This window comes from Misgurnus anguillicaudatus, chromosome 4, assembly GCF_027580225.2.
Source record: "Misgurnus anguillicaudatus chromosome 4, ASM2758022v2, whole genome shotgun sequence".
Taxonomy (NCBI): Eukaryota; Metazoa; Chordata; class Actinopteri; order Cypriniformes; family Cobitidae; genus Misgurnus; species Misgurnus anguillicaudatus.
Window position 1 is genome coordinate 1767521 of NC_073340.2, and position 16286 is coordinate 1783806.

The 16286-nt window shown below is 42.3% G+C and overlaps 1 long non-coding RNA gene across 1 annotated transcript; it reads right to left on the bottom strand.

Annotated features, from left to right (window-relative positions):
• Positions 1–10790: 10790 nt before the first annotated feature.
• Positions 10791–15880, bottom strand: LOC141363624 (uncharacterized). Its single transcript, XR_012369093.1, has 3 exons — positions 15718–15880; positions 15352–15466; positions 10791–11379 (listed from the first exon to the last, which is right to left on the bottom strand). It is a non-coding gene; the product is annotated as an uncharacterized lncRNA (long non-coding RNA).
• Between the last annotated feature and the right edge of the window lie 406 nt (positions 15881–16286).

The window sequence follows — 16286 nt, forward strand, 5'->3', positions numbered from 1 at the left end:
ATCGTGTTTATTTACTCTGTTCAATCAATAATGTTAGCAAAATAAAACTGTTGTTACTGAAATAAAACATCCGCTGCCTACGCGAAAATGAAGCCTGCTAGCGTTATGGTTACCATGCCAACAAGCCAAGTAACGTTAGCTAAAACTTTAGCCATGTTTATAATCCGTATTCAACTTACGTTCTTCAAGGTCTTCATCCTCGTCTTCCGGTGTAGCTGAGTCAAAAGCAGTTAGTGGCTGTGTTGTGGGTCGGTCACCCAGGACTAAATCCAGCTCGTCATAAAAAGGACAAGTTGTCCTTCCATTGCCGCTTCGGTTGTTAGCGTCTTTCGCCTTCTTATAGCTTGTCTTCAAATGTTTCATTTTTCTTTGGCATTGGAGCCAGTTTCAGTCGTAACCTTCTTTACGCATGTCTTCAGCTATATGCTCGTAAATAGGTTTATTTCTGTAGCTACTTTCAAGCTTAGCTTGAATGCTCGCATCACTCCATAAAGTTATTAGTTTGCGAGTCTCTGCAGCGCTCCAAGCTCTAACCTCCTCCATCTTTGACACTAACGAACCTTCAGGGAGAGGAGGGGGATAATGATAGTGGGCGGGGCTTTGTGTGACGTTGACCTGTGAATCCAGATACGGTGGCTGGATTGCGGTTACATTACACTGAGATCCGATCACAATGCGTCCTCGACTACCTCTGCATCAGGACACACAGATCGGATAACATTCCGAACACAAACGCGTTTACACTTGTCTTTTCAATGTGTATGTGGACAACTTCCGGATACAGGTCGCATGTTAATGCCAAATGTAAACGCGGCCAGTGCCTGCCGAGGCTTGTGGCGTTTGCATTGTCACTTCCGGGGCATGATCGTGCTTCACTGGTGCTTCGTTGGGGCTTAAGGCCCGGCTTTTCTGGCCCGCCGAATTCCTTGGGCCAGAGCGGGCTTCTCGGGGCTAGGGGAGTGGTAAAGGTCAAAGGCGGAGTTTATCTGAGTCTCTGGCAAGATGCGCATCCATCTGTCTGCAGATTTAAAACTTTAAAAATAATCGGGATCACCAGTAATTTACTGTTTAACGGAAGATGCCTGCTATGTTTGTACTTCGGACTGAAGAAAATGATCTGCATATGAAGAGTTTCGTTGCAAAACGAGATAAATCCGTTTTTTAACATTTTTGTCAAAACATGTTTATTTTTATGTTAACATGTTATTATTTTGTTTTATGGTGCTACTTAGCTGTATTTTTTAAGTTATGAAGGTTTTAAATCAAAACAAACCAACTGCAGTTGCATTGAAATTAATTGGAATGCACAACCAAAAAACAAGATTTCTGAACAATTAAAAAAACGGTGGTTATCTCGTTTTGCAACGAAACTCTTCATATGTAAAAAACGAAGACGCGTTACAATGCCGAACTCGCCACGCTAAGGATCCGGCGCACACCGCTACCGGTTCGGGAGAAGTTTATTAAGTTTCGGGCACAGAGCAAAGTGTTTAAAGTGCAACAGTGCTGAGAAATTAAAGATGTGTGTTGGATCATCGTTTCATTGTCCATGTATTAAAGAAAGCTATCACTTGAGTCATGATGGTATCTACAGTCGGTGAGTTAACATGCTACATAACGTTTGCATACAAAACACTTAAAATACAATACAAATAACGATTGCATAAGTGTCTTACATGGGTGTTTATTGTGTTTTTTGTGTTATATTCATATCTGTTGAATTTTTTAGTCAGCCCTCAGAAAAAGTAACCATGGTTTTATTATATTAGTCAAAGCCATGCTTTCTGGAATTTTGGAGATTAATTTAACTCTTATATGAATGTAGCAAACATTATATGTCGGTATACTGTATGTGCATTTACAAACCCTTTATACAAAACATCACATGTGCTGCTTTATTCTTTTGTGTCCGTTTTACAGAAAAAATGCCAACGTAAAGCTTTCAGTTTGTCATCCAGGAGTTCTTATTTTGTATATGAGAGATGACACAGCAAAACACAAATGCAAGAGCAGGAGATGAAACGAAGATGATGATGATGAGACGACAGGAGCCATGGATGTTAAAATCCGTCCGGAGGAGATGTCTTTAAATACACTGTTTGTGCACTGATATAAACTTCATATGTAAATAAAGTACCGCGCTATTATTACTACGGCTGCTTGTCAGTTTATTGAAAATGATTGCTTAATAAGGATCACATCTGAAACACAGAAATGGTAAGATGCAACAAAATGGTAAATATAACCATCATTAACTTAACCACTGTAACATAGCTTTTTAAATACTTGTGTATATTCAGAGTTGATTCTTAAAGAGTAAATTTTCTAATGATTTCTCAAACGTTTTATTTTTGAGATGCACTTAAAGTGATTTTAAGTCCTATTCAGCTATTCGAGGCAGTTCTTTATAGACAAAAGTATTTATTGATTGACACATTATTGAAATTAGACAGTTATCTTGTGTTTCATGTGATGCTCAACTATTAACGTTTTCATGATTAAAGATATCACACCTCTTAAAATGTGTAAGTATGTTTACATCGCCATAGAACTATAATTACAAACTTAACGTTACATATTTAGACACACGTGCATACCTGTATTTTAAAATAAGATTATTTTACATAAATGTAAAACTAGGACTTGTTATATTCTTTAAAATATTGTGCATATAGTATAATGGCACATTAGGTAGATGAACGCTTTATTTAAGCAATATCGCTCGAGTAGGAGTGTGATATAGCTCTATATCATCACGGCTGTGAATAGGCCAGAGGCACGAGGCCGTAGGCCGAGTGCCAGAGGCAATCACAGCCGCGATGATATAGAGCTATATCACATGACTCCGAGAGCGATATTGCTTTTATACAACAGTTCGACGGCACACGTTTTAAAAACGAAAACTAGAAAACAACAACGGAGTTATTTTAAAAGCCTCTTTGTTTGAGAACTACTTCTTCCGCCACGGATTTGAGGGCGGCCAGAATGACAGGTAAAACTTTCGGCTGCTTTGAAGCTCATAACAACTCAATGGACAGAAAAGCCGTTACTTTATATTACCGTTTCTTGGTCACAAAGTGTAGTTTTAAGACTAGTTCAGTCGAGAATGTATATGTATTATATTTAAATATGCAGTCGATTAGTAAAGATAGCGCCTGTTTGAACGTTTGCTTAGTGAGATTCGGTACGAATGAGAACCAAAGCATGAGCGGACGTCAGTGTTCACTCGCCCCGCTGACCACCGCCCTCTCTGGGCTACATCTCTGACAGAGATACCCTGGCTCTCATGTTGGCCTTGTTTGTTTATGATCGTCAAAATGAGATCAAATCAGCAGTATTTGGTGTCATGATCAAACTATTACTTGTTTTTTAATTCATATTTAGTGTCTTTTGTGTTGTTATTGTTTTGGCGCGAGGTAAAAGTTAATAAAACTACTTGTATAATGTTACTATTGCTTTCTCATTTATTCTTAACGTGATACGAGCACTCGATTATTATTATTAAACTTTGTTCTTAACAGTACGATATAAAAAGTTTTTTTATAAGTGTCAGAGAGATGTTTTTGCATGCTGCTTATAAATATACCAGTGGCGATATCTCATAACATGTTTTAATAGTCACGTCACGATAAAGTAAATGATCAATGTCCACATTTAAAAGCTGCGGTGCTTACCTGCAGTTCCACTGTGTTTTCGCGTTCTGATAAGAAATATAGCTCCAGAAAAAAAACGAGTGTTTATATTCCTCTTTCCAAGTGTTAATCGTCCACACGATGTGACAAGACATTTCTCCCATTAACTTTAACGTAACATCCAAGAGCGCTGATCTTTGAAGGAATAATAACTTCCGATTGGGGATTCACAGACTGATTTATGAGCTAGTAAACTAATGAGACACACGGAGAGTGATTCACACAGCGCGTCTGTGTTTTTCCATTCAGAGATGAGCCTGCTTAGGACCTCCATTCACTAGGTGGCGGAATGATTCGAAAGGTGAAGCGGTTACAGTGCCGATATCAGCACAATATCGCATAGCTCTTAGCCAATCAGATTCGAGAACCAGAAAGAACTGTTGTATAATTGTAATTATCCTACTTCATAAAGTTTACTATTGCTTATTGATCTGATATTGTCTCGTCGTGAGATTGCTCGTGTGCAGCCAAAATAAACTTCAAGAGTAACACCGCGGATGGAGCAAACATCTCTACCTTCTCATCTTGGCTTTCACCGTGCAAACAGCCGCCTCAGTTATGTTCTTTATGTTTGTTGTATGATGATGCGATCTCACTCCCGTCTCCTGTCAGATTGAAGTGACTTCCTCACGATAAAACAGGCGGAGTTGTGTGACGTTACATCCAGGTAGGCATATTAACGGTGGGGTTTTCTGAAGCGCTGCGGCGCTATTGGCTTGACAATGCAAACGCGTCATGATTTTGGCTACACAGCTGGAGGTCTGAGGCTATTGGCTCCGTGAGGCCCGTTTGAAGCCCTGACTCGCACAGGCCCGATAGTGCAAAAGCGGCTAATGTGTTAGTTTGTAATAACGAAATTCTATTTAAACAGGGATGACTTCCAAATAGCAGGAGTACAACCGCTGGCAGAAGATCCAGCATTGGGGCTATTGAATGAAAGGTAAACATCTGTGTCATTATGAATAAAATCCATATCTTTTCATTTTTCTATATTGTGACATTGTAAAATTTGTGTTCCACATATTTATACTATGTGTGTCTCTGGATAACTCGGTTCTCATAGATGAAAAGCAAGCCAACAGCCTTGAGAACAGTGTGTAAGTTACAAATGATCAACACCATACTTTGGCTTATAAAACGGTTAGTTCCCATCCTTGATTCTGATTGGTCAATAGCTGTGCTTTATTCACAATAAAACACGGCTATGACCGCTTCACCTATTTTAGGTGACCTATCTCTTGAACTTCATGAAAGTTGCACTAATGTCACAGGGTGACTTAGGGCGGAACCAAAAGGGGAGAGGAGAGGTTCCGCCCGGACAGAATTTTTAAGTGCACCTTTCACTTCCCAGTCTCCCTGGCAACACAAATCAGGAAGAAACGAGCCACAGGTGCAGCCAATTTATGTAGCAGCTCTGATTAGAGGAAGAGATGAGGACGGGCCACATAAATGGAGCTGTAGCAGCACACAAGACAGTTGTTGTTTCGGGCACGAGGTCTACTACTGCCTAGGGCAGACCCAAATCACACGCTCCGTCCTCGGAGGAGCCGGAGGGCGCCGTTGATCCACAGAGCGCTTAGAGCGAGAGGAGAGAGTACGGCAGCCAAGAGAGGCAAAAGAGGACGGAGCTGTGATAGTTAAAGGAGCACTGCACCCAGCTGGTTGTTGGTGTTATACTGGAGAGTTGTTTTGGGCATGAGCTCCATTGTTGCCTAGGGCAGAAAATCACACGCTCCATCCTTAGAGGAGCCGGAGGGCGCCGTTGATCCACGGGAGCACTTATAGCGCGAGGAAAGAGTGCGGCAGCCAAGACAGGCGAAAAGAGGACGGAGCTGTGATAGTTAAAGGAGCACTGCACCAGACCTTTTGGGCTGGAACTGTTGATTGGGAAGTCATCGCGAACCTTAAAGGTTGTGAGGAGAACGAACACATGACGTATTGAGACAAAGTGAAAAAGGGGATTTAAGACGGCATCGCTGTGAGTACCTAGATCTAGCTGGAAGTATCGTGTGTATTAACCTGGCTTATGTTAACTCCCTCCAGGAGAAGGAGGGCGGCCCTACCCCTAACAGAGCGTGGTGGGTGAGCCGAGGAACTACTTACCGAAGCAGACACAACAACGACACCACTAGCTGGGCCGCATACTTGCATCGCCAAATCTGAACTAAGCGAAGTGAGAGAAGACGGGTGTCTTTTTCGTACACTTGGAGTGGTGGGTGAGTCTTTGTGCTGTGGAGACCTTTATTTTTGACGTGGTGTTGTATATTGCTGTGGGTTGCGGTGTATTGCTGTGTTTCTTGTCAGATTAACCCCCGCCTTCACGCACTTTGTCGAGAGAAGACAAAGAGGCTGCTGGCTTTAGCTCTGTTCAGTACAGCATATGTTGTGAGCGTGCTTGGGGCCCCCAGAAATAGTACGGTGCCCAGAAACGATTTTCCCCCGTCTAGACATCGGGCGGATGAGAAGAGTGGCGGTGAAGAGCCGAGGAAACAGCAGAGGTGTGAGTACGATTTGGGGCTATTATCATTGATGTGTTCGATTGTCTAAACATTGTTGTTGCAGAGAGAGAGGTGACGTAATTCCAACGTCCCGTGGCCTCTACAAAGGGGCGCACCTGTCCAGAGTTCGAACACCTGACGGTAACGAGGAAAGGGCAGCGCTCGGCCCGGTGAGACGTTGGGATATTCCACCCCTCTGCCACCATCTAGCGGTCGTGAGAGTTCGTCCCCGACGCCACCTAGGAACTACTTACCCCATCGTACGCCGCGCCAACTGCTGTAAGTCCGCCACTGCTGCCTGTGTGCCGATTAACCTCTTAAGCTGTCGATCCATAAAGACGGAGCATGCAATGTATCCGGTAGACCTGTGGGGAACAACCTGTAGAGAGAAGAGGAGAGCGAGTGAATAACCCGAGGAGAGAGCAAAGAAACCTGTACTTACGGTACGCTGAGTCCAGTCGAGAGGTGAGAGCCATCTTAAAGCAAACTAACTGTGCTTCTGTGTCCAAGTCGATACCTGTGGAGAGAAGGAAAGGAGTAGTGAGTAACCTGACGAAAATTGTGTAACTACAAGGGAGAGCCTCCCCGAGGAAGATTCAGGTACGCGACCAATATAATAATCCCCCACACTCGTACTGGTTCTGATACTGCCTCCAGGAAGAAGAAGGAGCGCGCCACGGATTATTAAGGCCGGGCCGGAGCCTGAGTCCCACGCCCCGGACCCTCGTTGGCCCCTTGCTTCCCGTCATCCCCCGGCTGAGGCCCACCTGGAGGGCAGAGCTAGATTTAGGCTATGTTTACATTAATGCGTTTATCCTTTAAAACGCGTTATTTTTGCTACGTTTACACCTTTCATCTACACTACATCACCGTTTTCGACCCTCATAAACGGATTCGTTCGCAAACGCTGAAGACCCTGTTTTAGTTTGAGAACTCAGACGTTGCTCTGAGTGTAAATGAACGTAGACGGAGTCTTATGTAAACGAACAGCTGATGTTAACGTGACAGCGCATCATTTTCAAAGTAAAAATTATTTTTATTCAGGTAAATGGAGGTTTGCAACGGAGGTTTTGCCAAAAATAGTAGGCTAAACATCTACCAACCAGCTATTATAAATGCTATATCGGATTGTTTTAACATGCATCCTTATAGATTATATCTGTTTTATATTAATGTTTGAGTATTGTTGGGTTTAATGTGTTTATGTTTTGTTTAAATTTAGTTAGCTAACGAAAGATAGACTGTAATTTTAAACGCCATATAGGCGTTGCAAAGGCCAATATGAAGGGAGAATTGTAATGGGTCAGACATTATTTTCCAGTTTAATGTAAGTTTTGTTTGCTACTTTAAAATACATTTCGTTTCAGATAATGTGTCTCTTAATTTTAATCGATGTTTTGTTGATAAGTTTTGTGAATATAAATTAATAAAAACAATAAACTCAACGTCATTAATATAATGCTCGTTTAGGCGCTTGCGCTTTTAGCTATTTGTGTGTTGCTAGCGGAGGACGTGCACGGACCTCGCACACTTTTAAAAATTAATGCAATAAGCATTTCGGGTAGGCTAAAGCAACACTTCACCTCTTACTATGTTTGATTGAAGTTTGCATTTGCTGAAATTTATTTTTGCTTCAAGTTTGCTACTGTTTGGTACTGTTCATTGAATGCTTTCTTTTTAAATCATAAAGACCTTTCTGTGTAGTTATAAAATCAAAATTAACCTATTAATCATATTAATATGTTGTAGGGGGGAGCTAGAACAGTATAAGTGTTTGTTTTGTTTAAATTTAATTAGCTTACGAAAGATAGACTGTAATTTTAAACGCCATATAGGCGTTGTAAAGGCCAATATGAAGGGAGAATTGTAATGGGTCAGACATTATTTTCCAGTTTAATGTAAGTTTTGTGTGCTACTTTAAAATGAATTTCGTTTCAGATAATTGGTCTCTTAATTTTAATCGATGTTTTGTTGATAAGTTTTGTGAATATAAATTAATAAAAACAATAAACCCAACTTCATTAATATATAATGCTCGTTTAGGCGCTTGCACTTTTAGCTAACGTTATTCTGTGGTGCTAGCGGAGGACGTGCACGGACCTCGCACACTTTTAAAAATTAATGCAATAAGCATTTCTGATAGGCTAAAGCAATCTTACTATGTTTGATTGAAGTTTGCATTTGCTTAAATTTATTTTTGCTTCAAGTTCGCTACTGTTTAGTACTGTTCACTTGAATGCTTTCTTTTTAAATCATAAAGACCTTTCTGTTTAGTTATAAAATCAAAATTAACCTATTAATCATATTAATATGTTGTAGGGGGGAGATAGAACAGTATAAGACTTCCCCAAACACATTTTTATAGGTTCAAAAATAGTGTCGGTTATAGTTGCCAGCAAAGGACCCATGTATGACTTTTTGTCAATATCGCACACCCCCTAGGCTGCGTAAATGCGCAAAGGTAAGCTATTATTAGAGTAATAAGTTATTTTACACTTTTATGCGCATGCCCATTTACATGATTGGTCATGTTTCATGCGTTTATGGTGGTGTATAGTGTGGATGAAGATTCTTTTTAAAATGCCAGTATAAACGAGGATCGTTTTCATTTTAAAATGCCGTTTTAAAACGCAAATGCGCTAATGTAAACATGGCCTTAGTTTTAATCCCCCTTTCCCCATTCCCCAAGACATTTTAAATATTTAAATTCAATAAAGATTGTTTTATACTTAACTGTTCTCGTGTTGTTTGGTCATTGGGTTGGCTTTTGGGACCTCCTTGAGGTGGAAGTTGAGAAGGGGCGTGGCTTTAGCCTAGAACAGCCAGCCCCTGGCCGTGACACTAATACTTTTTTTACTTTGATATTGTGTGGTAACTGTTTTATAAAAGCAATATGGTACTTTCAAAGGATAGAATTGCTGGACGAACTGGCCTCAGACCCATCTGATGCAGACTATGTCCCACCTATCTATGTGCGCTATGTATTGTGGCAATAGTCCCTTTCACACATACAGTCTTTACTGGTAATTTACTGGCAAATTGCCGTTAACATGTCATGTGTGAACAGAACCTTTCCGGTAAATCAGTGCTCCCAATTTACCAGTAAGACAGGTTGTAAGATTAACAGTAATTTGCCGGTAAGCGCTGTGTGTGAACAAAAAATATAGCATTACCGGCATTTAGATGACGTCAGACCGCGCTGACAGATCGGGCGGGCCAATCAGAACGTTTTGATACAGGTGACGCGTTTACACCGCGCTGTTTACAAAATCAAAATGACTGCAAACTGGAGTGATGCTGAAACAAAAGCGGAGATTTGTCGACAACTTAACGGTTAGTGACACCGTAACATACGATAAAATAACGAGACTTCTGAAAGAACAAGGTATAAACCGAAGTAAAAGTCAGGTGATTAGCAAACTTAAAACGCTGAGGCTGAAGTTTCAGAAAGTACATGACCATCATTAAAGAAGTGGAAACGGCAGGATTTCGTGGGCATATTTTGAGCTTTGTCAGTCCGTTTGGGGTAACAGTCACTCTACAGAACCAGTGGCTTTAAGCAGTAGCCTGAACACCGAGGAGGCTCAAACTAGCTCCGCAGAGTCTGCAGATCATGCGAGTGGTGAAAGTATGCCGCCTGACATCGAGACGGACTGTGTGGCAGAAGGTGGGTCGGTTAATTAAATGTATTGCTTTAATATTATAACACGCATGTAACAGTGGTGTAACATTAGTTGGTTGTAGCCAAATATTATTGTTTGTTTTGGTAGCACTTTATACAATGAGGTTTAATTAGTATGTTGTCCTTAGCAACCGTTAACATGAACTAACAATAGCTTAATAAATAAACACTACCTTTGAACCATTTACAATTCTTGAATAATACTAGATTTGTTAATATCCAAAGCTGTATACGTTAATTCTAATAATTACTACATTAAGTTAACCTAGAATTATTAATGACATGTAAACCTGTAAGTACTTAAAATGTTTATGTATTTCAGATACCACTCAACCCCCTAAAAAGAAGACCAAAAAAGCCAAAAACTTCACAGAGTCTATAACCACAATGCTAGAGTCAATGGACAAATCATTCAGAGAACAAGAAGCTATCCATGTCCAAGAACAAAGGGAGTATGAGGAGAAGCTGCGTAAAGAGGCCCGGGAAGAACAGAAGGAAGACAGGGCAACCCTAATGGCTATGTGGAGGGAAATGATGGAGTTTCAAGGGAACCTCTTAAGGGAATGCATGAATCGTCCACCCCTTCCTACATCTTATCCACCTTATTCATCCCATCAACAACAGTTCTCTTTCCCAGGTCCTAGCACTAGCTACATGGCACCATACTATCCACCAGAAAAAGAGGCCTCACCCCATCCTCAGTTTAGGTCTTCATTCCTTCATTCCGATTTGGAGGAGTAGATCAAATAAATAAGTTAACTACAAGTTATAAGATATACACTAATGGTGCATGTTATGAGTTGCGCTTAAATGTTCCATGTTAATGTTTAAATTGTATACTCTGAACTATTCTCTGCATCATAAGTATTTGTTCCTCCAAAAGCAGCAGACATATTTCTTTTTTGTTTCAAAAATATCCAAGTTTATTTATAAGCTTATGTAATAATTTATTAATCACTTATATGATTTAACACTGCATTCATATTTAGGTTTTCTATATGTTATGCTATGAAACCAGCAACTGCAAATAAAAGGCAAAAATAAAAGTTTGATACTCTAAACCAAATGTTTCTGTTTTTAAAGACAAAAAATTACAAGATACCCCAAATTAATTTAACTAACAATAAATATAACAAAGATTTCCTTGGAAATTACATGAGAGTTGCCAATGCCCTGCGAATTGCTTGTGCATCATCAATTCGTGTGTTGTGATCTTGGTCAGTAGTTCACAAATGTTGTGCAAGATGCAACAAGCTACAATAATGTCAGGCATGATATTAATGTCAACATCATTGCGCTTTAACAAACATCTCCATCTGCCTTTCAGGCGGCCGAAGGCATTTTCAACCACCATTCGAGCTGAGCTCAAACGGAAGTTAAAGTTAGTTTGGTCAGGTGTCAGGTTTGGGTGACTTGTGAAGCCTTTCATTAACCACTTCTTCAGTGGGTAGGCAGCATCTCCAATAAGATGAACAGGTATCGTCACTCCATCCACCATTATAGATTTCTGCAAAATAACGTAGTGATTATTTTAAAATAATTGTCATGCCAAACTGCTCCACTGCTTAAAAAAGTATGTTTTTTCAAGCTTATTCACACATGTTACCCTGTTGATTACATGTTAATGATAATAAAGCATATTTGGCGTGCTGTCCAAGGGGAGGCCTAAGAGCTCTGAATTTTAGCCAGAACCCCCCTCCCCCTTTAACTATTTAGGTGATGGTTGGGAGGACTCTGTAACTGTCATGGGCTTGCCAGATCCTTTGTACTAGACTAAGGTTTGAGTGTATCTGGCAAGACCATGATAGTACTATGTTCTGTGTGGGAGCATGTGGAGGCATATAGTGTGTGGCTTCCACATGTTCCCAGTGTTTTGTGGCTGTCATGGTCTTGCCTGACCTTGGTTATTATCCAGGTTGGATGTTGGAGGGCAAGACCATGGCAGCATTGTGTTTACGTGGGAACACGTGTGTTTCACATCATGTCTGTGTGACACGTGTTCCCAGTGTTTTGTGGCTGTCATGGTCTTGCCTGACCTTGGTTATTATCCAGGTTGGATGTTTGAGGGCAAGGCCATGGCAGCATTGTGTTTATGTGGGAACACGTGTGTTTTCACATCATGTATGTGTGACACGTGTTCCCAGTGTCTTGTCACTTTTACCCTACTCCCTTATGTACTCGTGTTTTACGTGATTAATTATGTTCACCTGTTCCCCATTGATGTGCTGTCTATTTAATGCCCTCGCGTTCTCTGTGTGGTGTGCGTGCGTTGTTGAAGTTTAGTGTTTCATGTATATCGAGTGCTTTGTACCAGTTCCTGTTTGTGTTCCATCACAGTCTTTGGTTTGTGTTTTATCACAGTCTTTAGTTATCCTTTGTTTTTACCCCCACGCGGGTGTTTCTGTTCTTATTTGTAAATAAATTCATAGTTATATTTTTGTACATCTTTGCGTTTGGGTTCGTCTTTTGTTTTCACTTTTCGGTTAAAACCGATCGGGACATAACGCACGCACCCACTAGAACCCAGCGAAGATGTTTGCCGGTAGCCGCCTGGCGATACGGGGAAGGGGTTCACGTCCCGCATACGAGTCGGGTTACGAAGTCTATGACCCACTCGTATGCGGACCCGAAGTTTACGCCAGGCGGCGACCAACAGGACCTGCTGGATCCCGCCAGACTCAGGCCAGCTTGAGGGGCATTAGGACCGGGGCTACTCGGCTGGAGAGGTCGACTCCCGTCTCCCCGGTGCTGGAGACTACTCCCGGGGCCAGTCTCTGCCCGTCACTCCCTGCGTCCAGACGGAGGAGGAAGAGGACGAAGAGGGCCTCGGAACCGGCGCAGCCGGAGACTCCTCACCCGCCGGCGCAGCCGGAGAGAGGTCACCCGCCGGTGCAGCCGGAGAGACGTCACACGCCGGTGCAGCCGGAGGCTCGTCGCACGCCGGTGCAGCCGGAGGCTCGTCGCACGCCGGTGCAGCCGGAGGCTCGTCGCACGCCGGTGCAGCCGGAGGCTCGTCGCACGCCGGTGCAGCCGGAGGCTCGTCGCACGCCGGTGCAGCCGGAGGCTCGTCGCACGCCGGTGCAGCCGGAGGCTCGTCGCACGCCGGTGCAGCCGGAGACTCGTCGCACGCCGGTGCAGCCGGAGACTCGTCGCACGCCGGTGCAGCCGGAGACACGTCGCACGCCGGTGCAGCCGGAGACACGTCACCCGCCGGTGCAGCTGCCTGCGCAATCGCGGACACGTCAGCCGCCGGCGCAGCCACCTGCGCAGAAGCATGCGCGGCCACACGCGCAACCAGGACCACGTCACCCCTCGGCATCTCAGCCTTGGAACTTTGGGACTCGGGTTATGCATCCTGGACATTTTGTTCCCCCTGTTTTTGCCCCACAACCCCTTCATCATTTATTGTTTTTGTTGAATCATCCCAACCCTTTTGTTACATATGTTTGTTTACCGTTGATGTTTATTGTTGTGTTGTCGTGGTTGTCTTCTGTTGTGCAGTCTCTCGTTCCTCGTGTTTAATGTTTTGTTTGTTTTTGTTTGTGACGTCTTGTATCCGTCTTTGAAGATGGGGGTACTGTCATGGGCTTGCCAGATCCTTTGTACTAGACTAAGGTTTGAGTGTATCTGGCAAGACCATGATAGTACTATGTTCTGTGTGGGAGCATGTGGAGGCATATAGTGTGTGGCTTCCACATGTTCCCAGTGTTTTGTGGCTGTCATGGTCTTGCCTGACCTTGGTTATGATCCAGGTTGGATGTTAGAGGGCAAGACCATGGCAGCATTGTGTTTACGTGGGAACACGTGTGTTTCACATCATGTCTGTGTGACACGTGTTCCCAGTGTTTTGTGGCTGTCATGGTCTTGCCTGACCCTGGTTATTATCCAGGTTGGATGTTTGAGGGCAAGGCCATGGCAGCATTGTGTTTATGTGGGAACACGTGTGTTTTCACATCATGTATGTGTGACACATGTTCCCAGTGTCTTGTCACTTTTACCCTACTCCCTTATGTACTCGTGTCTTACGTGATTAATTATGTTCACCTGTTCCCCATTGATGTGCTGTCTATTTAATGCCCTCGCGTTCTCTGTGTGGTGTGCGTGCTTTGTTGAAGTTTAGTGTTTCATGTATATCGAGTGCTTTGTACCAGTTCCTGTTTGTGTTCCATCACAGTCTTTGGTTTGTGTTTTATCACAGTCTTTAGTTATCCTTTGTTTTTACCCCCACACGGGTGTTTCTGTTCTTATTTGTAAATAAATTCATAGTTATATTTTTGTACATCTTTGCGTTTGGGTTCGTCTTTTGTTTTCACTTTTCGGTTAAAACCGATCGTGACAGTAACGGTGGACCTTTGTTAAAGTTTATATATTTATATACAAATATATATATATATTTATATATACATTTGCTATAAAAGAGAATCGAACCCGGGTCGCCGTGTCGTAGATCCGTGACACTACCACGACACCACGAAATCACATGACAAAAGTTATTCTCCACACTCCCCAAATAGCCTCTAGTGAAATTCCCATTCAAAAAAAAAAAAGATAAAATGTTCGGACGCCAGACAAGACTTATCTTGTCGATTCATATGAGCTAGGAATAGCCCCGGATAGCAACAAACCATCCGTTACACACATAATACAACAACAACGAACAAAAACACAATCGTACTCCAGTGATGCACTTTGATGCTGGTGATTTATTTCAGGCATATCAGATGAAAAAGATGAAACGTTTAAATGTCAATGTTGTATAGAAATACAGGCAGGGTATGGACTGCCCCTGCTGAAAAAAACAGCATACCAGCAAGACCAGCATTTGTTGTGTTTTGGTGCTGGTTTGGTAGTGAACACCAGCTAAACCAGCACCAAACCAGCATTAGCACGTCATCTTGATATTTCATTTTCCATAAGATTTCACAGAGTGCACATAAAATAAAAAAGAGAAAACATTTGTAAATAATCGGCATATACATTCAGATAAATCAGCTGACAAATCATCTAATAAACGATCGTCTTTAACATGAAAACATACAAAGATGGCACTTAAACTTCTCATCTTTTTCACGCTGACAATAAATGGCTACAGTATAAAGTCCTCTTTGTGCTGATTAAATGACAATGCTTTTAATGAACTTAGTTTAAAACTTTATTCATTTTTAAATGAAGTTTATTTCACTAAGTTCAGGAGGAGCGTGGTCATTTAATCCAACCAATCAGCATAAAGAGTTCTCTATATATGGCTGTCTCTCACCTCTGTCCCATGAGTTTTTTGCACCATCCCTGCACCACCCATCACCTCTCTCTCTCTGCTGGTACATCTATCCCAGTTAAAGAGGGGGAAGTAATCTGGGTTCGGGCGAATATTCGGAGCCCGGGGCCCTCCCCTTGGACAGCACACCAAATATGCTTTATCTCATTACCCTTTTGAGTACATGTTAATGCGAACTTGTGAATAATAGTGTAAAAAGCATACCTCACTAGGGAACAAATAACCATCATGGGCCTCAGCCATGTGGTATATGGGTGAGTTCGACAGCACTCTTGCATCATGTGTTCGACCAGGCCAACCAACATAAACATCTGTGAAGCTGTAAAAGAATAAGAATCTTAATCTAGTTCTTTACACCTGTCAAACAGACATGACATTTTGCAATGAAAACATATAACCACTAAACTTACCATGCACAAACATTTATTACACTTAGTTTGTATGTTTAAGTTATATAGATAAGTAAAACATTATAAACATAGCTGTAATCTACTCAAATCTAACGGATAGCACAAGTGTAGCAATGTAACAATAGCAACAACTTGATTGTATGATTTTCCTACTACTTACCAAAAGTTGTGATCCACAACAACCTGCAACACTATGGAGTGCCATCCTTTTCGATTGTAATATGCAGCCTGGTCTTTCTTTGGTCTTATGATTGGTATGTGGCAGCCGTCGATGGCGCCAGCACACATTTTGTAACCACGGGCAACAAAGCCATCAATTGTTTCCTGGATGTACAGCCTTAGCTGATTTGGAATCATTCCCTTAAAGTGTATGTTGCTGCATTCTCTGCCTACCACAATCCCATAGTAGGTAGGTCGGTAGGTATGCACGACCTGGTCGTCCTGGTTTCTTTGCGGGGTGAGGAGATACGTGCCCAAGGTTCCTACCACTTTTTTTAAGGATCAGGTAGTGAACCTGCAAACGCTACCCCTGGAGGAGGCAGACCCAGCCCTTGCCTTGCACTGTCCCGTCCACACGCTGTGGATATATGTGGACCAAGTGCAATGCCTCAGGACCTCAGAACAGCTCTTTGTCTGTTATTGTGGGCAGCAGAAGGGAAAATATTTCTCCAAGCAGAGGATGTCTATAGTGGACGCTATCGCCTTGGCTTTCCAAGCTCAGGGCATGCT